The sequence below is a fragment of the Petromyzon marinus genome, chromosome 74, assembly GCF_048934315.1.
Source record: "Petromyzon marinus isolate PM22_M1 ecotype Great Lakes invasive population chromosome 74, UKy_Petmar_22M1.pri1.0, whole genome shotgun sequence".
In the NCBI taxonomy this organism is placed as follows: Eukaryota; Metazoa; Chordata; class Hyperoartia; order Petromyzontiformes; family Petromyzontidae; genus Petromyzon; species Petromyzon marinus.
Window position 1 is genome coordinate 10,882,207 of NC_133740.1, and position 6,036 is coordinate 10,888,242.

Sequence of the window (6,036 nt, forward strand, 5' to 3'; positions counted from 1 at the left end):
TCCCCCACTCCCCCCCCAGGACTCCCTGCTGCGCGTGCGCGCCAACCTGGCCCGCAGCGGCTCCCTGCAGCACGCTCTGCGCGCCTCCGAGGCCCGCGACCGCCGCCTGCTGGAGGCGAAGGCGGCCCGCGTGGCGGCCTGGTCGGCGGCGCAGTGCGCGGCCCTCGTGGCCGTGGCCGCGGCCTCGGCCCTCACCCTGCGGGCCCTCTTCGCAGGCGGGGGCGGGGGCAGCGGCGGTCACTACGCGGGGCAGCAGCGGTGCGTCAACACCACGCCGTGAAGTGGGGGGCCACCGGGGGGGGGTAGGAAGTGGGGGGCACCCTGGGGGGTGTAGTAAGTGGGGGGGCCACTGGGGGGGTAGGAAATGGGGGCACCCCGGGGGGGTAGTAAGTGGGGGGCCACGGGGGGGTAGGAAGTGGGGGGCACCCTGGGGGGGTAGGAAGTGGGGGGCACCCTGGGGGGGTAGGAAGTGGGGGGCACCCTGGGGGGGGGTAGGAAGTGGGGGGCACCCTGGTGGGGGGGGGGGCCTCAACACGTGACGCCAGAGAACAATAAACACAAGCTCCGACAAACCACTGGCAGTGTCTTTGTTGTTTATTAAATAGCGACACGTTCAGGACATCCAACACCAACCCACGGACCACCGCCTCCAAACTCCGCACAGATGGGTAGATCCAGCCCCCCCCCCCCCCAAGCTCCCACCTGCAAGCAGCACAAACACCCACAACGTGCCACAATTTAGTCGCGAGTTCAGGCGCGCCTGTGTGTGCGCGCTTACCGAAAAGTAAACCCACCACCACATCAAGAGTAACTAAATACAGACGAACTAATCAATATTATAATTGAACTAGGAGCGTGCCCGCAGCCAAGAATCAGATAGAGCTAATATATTCACGACATCACACCACGCGCGCACGCGCAGTCAACGTGTGGTCAACGTTTATCATCACGCTTGGCTGCTTCGTGGCACACGCTCCACCAACAACCCCCCCCCCCCACCCTCTCTCCACCAACACAACCCCCCTTACATTTATTTCGATTCAAAGCTTTCGTGACTGCAAGGATTAACCTTCTTCGGTTCTTTCGGTAAAGTCACCACGCAGAATGAGAATAAAATAATACATTGATTAAATAAAATAAAACACAAAACGTCGTGAGAATTTTATCGGTGTTATTTTAAATTTTATCAATTTATTAATTTTACTCTCATTCTACGTGGACTTTTACCGAAAGAACCAAAGAAGATGAGCCCCCCCCCCCTTCCCACCCACGTGCCCAGGGCAGCCCCACCAGACCCACCTGGGGGGGGTGAGCGCCACGCTCTCCCCTGTCGCCGTGCCGACGAGACGGGGGGTGGGGACTGGCCCCGAGCGATCCTCCTGCTGGCAGAGGGAGAAACCCCGGAGCGTTACAACACGTGGCAATGGTCGTCACCCACCGCTCCAACTCCACCCCCCCCCCCCCCCCCCCCCGCGTACGGACGGACGAGCGGTGGCACGGCGGTTGGCGCATTCCACCACGAACCCAGCAATCGGCTGACGATGATTCGCGACCGCTAGCAACTGCACCACCCCCACCCCCCTACACGCACCACCAACCCCCCTAGGGCAGGAGATGTTTCGCCTTTCGGGGAGCCTCAGACCATAATAGGTTTCAGAAATGAAATTCTGTCCACTACTCGTTTTGTCGGGCATCACGGGCTCCCCCCCACCCCCCCCACGTTCACCGCCAGGAGCGGATTGGCCAGGAGCGGATTGGCCAGGAGCGGATTGGCCAGGAGCGGATTGGCCAGGAGCGGATTGGCCAGGAGCGGATTGGCCAGGAGCGGATTGGCCAGGAGCGGATTGGCCAGGAGCGGATTGGCCAGGAGCGGATTGGCCAGGAGCGGATTGGCCAGGAGCGGATTGGCCAGGAGCGGATTGGCCAGGAGCGGATTGGCCAGGAGCGGATTGGCCAGGAGCGGATTGGCCAGGAGCGGATTGGCCAGGAGCGGATTGGCCAGGAGCGGATTGGCCAGGAGCGGATTGGCCAGGAGCGGATTGGCCAGGAGCGGATTGGCCAGGAGCGGATTGGCCAGGAGCGGATTGGCCAGGAGCGGATTGGCCAGGAGCGGATTGGCCAGGAGCGGATTGGCCAGGAGCGGATTGGCCAGGAGCGGATTGGCCAGGAGCGGATTGGCCAGGAGCGGATTGGCCAGGAGCGGATTGGCCAGGAGCGGATTGGCCAGCCGCACTCGGGCGGTTTTCAACGGCGCTGTTCCACCGCCGCCGTGTCCGAGGAACGCCCGCGCGCGAGAGAGCTTTCGCAGCATTACGTAGCGGTGGCGGCGAATCCGTCGGTTTCACAACCACGTTGAAACTCGCCGCAGTAGGACCGTAGCGGCAGCACCGCCACCGCGCCCACTCTCTGTGGCTTCGTGGGGAGCCCTCGGTACCGATAAAAAGTTATTTTAGTTTCCCCCCCCGACGGCGTACGCCATTGGAATGGACGGAACCATTTTAACTTCGCCGCCAACTTAAAACAATTATGTCGCAAGGGCACTGGCGGCTGACGCGAGCTTCTGAACCAGAGACAAACTTATAAAAAAAAACTCGCATAGCCCGTCGGGCAAACTTACCCACAAGGCACGGAGGCGCTGTCCTAACGTGCAGTGCCGTCACGGGCTCCCTGCCGAGCCAGCGAGCCTCTCCAGGAGGGGGGGGGGACCTACCCCCCCCCCCCCCACAATTCAGGTCACCATCACCTCCCCCACCACATCACCCACACCTCGCAGTCCCTGCAACGAAAACAAAAACCAGGCACATGCTTGATTACGCATGCGTGCACACACACCACAAAGACCCCTCCTCCCCCCACCCCGTATCGCCTGGGCTTTGAGTGCAGCACCTATGAAGGCCGGCACGGTGGTACAGCGGTTGGGTGGCCAGCACCACCACGCCCGGCCGCCTTTGTCTCCCCCAGTGGCGATGTTTACTACACACACCGCACCAGGTAACTCGTTCGAGGCAGAGTCGGAGGCCCAGGACCGGTTCAGATAATCGTCACTGGTGTTGGGGTGGCCGTGAGCGGGAATCGAACTCGGGTCGCCGGGAACGCACAGACTGCACACACAGGCCGCCCGAGCGTGGAGTCGAACCCAGACGCTTGTTGCTGTGGGGGAGGGCGTCGCCCACCACCCGTCCTTACGGGCTGGTGCTGGGAGGCGGCGCAGATCAGAACAATGTTCGAGATAAATCGACACGAAGATTCAGATGTCCCTATCTGTAAATGTCATCACCTCTGCACGCCACCTCCCAGGCTCCCAGACCCACCTCAGTCATCAAACTGCCCACAAAAACCTTGCCAGACCCTCATCCCCGAAGCCACGCGCCCACATCGTTTCAGCGATGCTTTTGCCGCTCGACATGTCCTCGCGGCGATGATGATGTCGATTAACAAGCCGCTTCGTTTTTTGTCGAGCTATCGTTTGCGATGGCCAGGTCGCTTGTGAAAACCAAAGTCACGGACCCCAGCAAGGCACGGGGCCCCATAGCCTGGTTGAGCATGGTTTGGTTTTGAGTGCACGCGTGTTGCTAAATAACGTTTATAGCGGACAAATACGATGAGCTATAAAGCTCTTCCCCTACCCCCCAAAAAACCCTCGCAGATGTCCCGGTTAGTAGTCACGGGGTCAAAAAGACACGATAGGCGTGCAAAGCACACGGTACGCAAATAATTAACAAACCAAAAAAATATATATTTTTTTATTCTACCAGGCAAACCCAACCGAGCTATGTAGCTCTTCAGAAGCGACCTGCCCCCATTACAAATGATAGCTCAAAGAAGTCGCATACCATCATCATCATCACCACCACCACCACGTGGATATTTACAGCAGGAGCCAAATATTCTAAACACGTGGCGATGTCGATTCTAAAACGTGGGAGGGGAAAGACTCCCAAATACACAGCAGCAGCAGGCATCGTCAGGGTCGGTATCGAACCCACGACATCCTGAGTACCAGGCGAGGTAGTTAACATCTCATAGCCACGGTGTACTGCAAGACTCACCACGTGGTGGCTGCAAACGGAGAACCGCCGGGTCTCGACTTGGAAATCCATGGCGATGCTGCGTAAAGAAAAATAAAACGACGTTCATTGAACATTCACGATATAGTGAGAATGTCACAAAAAAGCCTGGAGAGGAGCCACTTGGATGAGAGACTAGACTCGCAGGTGTGGAGACATCGATCTTCATCCAGCAGTGGATAAACCACGGTGGTTACAGGAACCACGTGCGTTAGAGAATACACGCAGGCTGGGCACCACCACATTGATCTTCATCCAGCAGTGGATATGGATCAAGGCTCAGGATTAAGCCAACAATTAGTATTGTACACACACAGGATAGCGATCAAATGCCGTATTGTAAAACAAAAATGGGATAGCTTTTTTTCAGTATCAAAAAAATTATTGGTTTTAACCTTTCGGTTTCAAACACCAAATAGATTTTACCTTTAGCAAGGAAATCAAAAGTCTGATTAAGATTAACCCCACGCGGTTCTTATGGTGAACATGCAAACATCACATCCTCTGATAATCATGTTATACGCATCGTCTTTCACAATAATGTAATTATGTTCTATGTAGTCTAACAATGCCATTATTGTTATAATGTAATTAGAATGTTCTATAGTCTGTAACAATACCATTGTTATAATGTAATTATGCTTTGTGCAGTCTAACAATGCCATTATAATAATGTAATTATGTTCTATATAGTCTGTAACAATGCCACTATTGTTATAATGTAATTGTTCTATAGTCTTGGAAACCGATTGGGGCCTACACCAGAGACAGCAGCCTTCTCTGGCCTAGTCTCACTAGCAGTGCCAGTAGACCCAGAGCACAACGCCTAAAGGCGATTATTACAAAGACAGTGCCACACACATCAGATCACACTTTATATAGATAGGGGGGGGTGTGTGAGCAGATACACAATTAGACAAAAGTCCCGTACGTTATAAAAGTCGACGTCCCGTAATTGGAGGCCTAACCAAAGACGCCTAAACGGGGGCCGCACAACCGCGCGGCCGCCGCGACAAACAACTTCCACGCGGCATTTAAAACTTTCACGAGCGCCCAAAGGGCCCGCGATTCCACCGCTGGACTCGCCCGCGTCCAAAGCGACGGAATTCGCCGCGGATTGCTGCGGATTGCCGCGACCAAGATCCGCCTCGCACTCACCGCCATCACCAACGCCGCCACAATCACCACCACCACCGCCGCCATTGCCACCAAGAGAAGGAGGCGGCAGCGGCCGCGCCCTTTATATAGGCGGCTGGTGACGGGGGGGGGCGGGGCGAGTGTCCGGATCGATTCCTGCGTAAGTGCAGTGCAACGGAATCGCTTGTTAATGCTGCTATCGATTCGCCCACCTCTTAGGGGCCATCCATTGCGTTCGAACGCATGGAGGGGGTGGTTTTAGGGGCCGTCAATAAATGACGTCACGCGATTTTTGACCCCTCCCCCTCCTCGTCACACGGCGTCACAAAAAGTCAGACCCCCCCCTCAAATATGACGTCACAAAGCTCTGCCCCCCCCACCCAAAATATATAAACCTTTCTTCAAATCGCTTTAAACTATTGTCACTGTAGTGCGTATTTAATGTGACGCTGCACTCTGATGTTGTGGGAGAAAACATTTATTAAAAAGTCTGTTTAATTAAGTACAAAATGTTGTCTGTATTTATTTAAAGTTGCGCGATTTGATGTGACGTCATATTTCTCAAACACACCCCCCCACAACGTCACACATCTTCACAAATGTCTGACCCTCCCCTCCCCCCCCCCAGGTGCGGGACGTCATTTATGGACGGCCCTTTAACCCAAACGCATTCGCTTGCTAATTACTAATCTACAACTCGTTACTAATCATAACCATTAACTGATTACCAATCGATTATATAATTACAATACCCACCCTCCGCCTCTAATCACTGGGCGTGGGTGGTGGGTGGGTAGGTGTGGGTGGCTGTGGATGGTGGGTGGGTTGGTGT

General features: G+C 55.6%; 1 long non-coding RNA gene across 1 annotated transcript; it reads right to left on the bottom strand.

Annotated features, from left to right (window-relative positions):
- Positions 1–576: 576 nt before the first annotated feature.
- Positions 577–5,325, bottom strand: LOC142907088 (uncharacterized). Its single transcript, XR_012930791.1, has 5 exons — positions 5,226–5,325; positions 4,050–4,107; positions 2,618–2,776; positions 1,300–1,382; positions 577–702 (listed from the first exon to the last, which is right to left on the bottom strand). It is a non-coding gene; the product is annotated as an uncharacterized LOC142907088 (long non-coding RNA).
- Between the last annotated feature and the right edge of the window lie 711 nt (positions 5,326–6,036).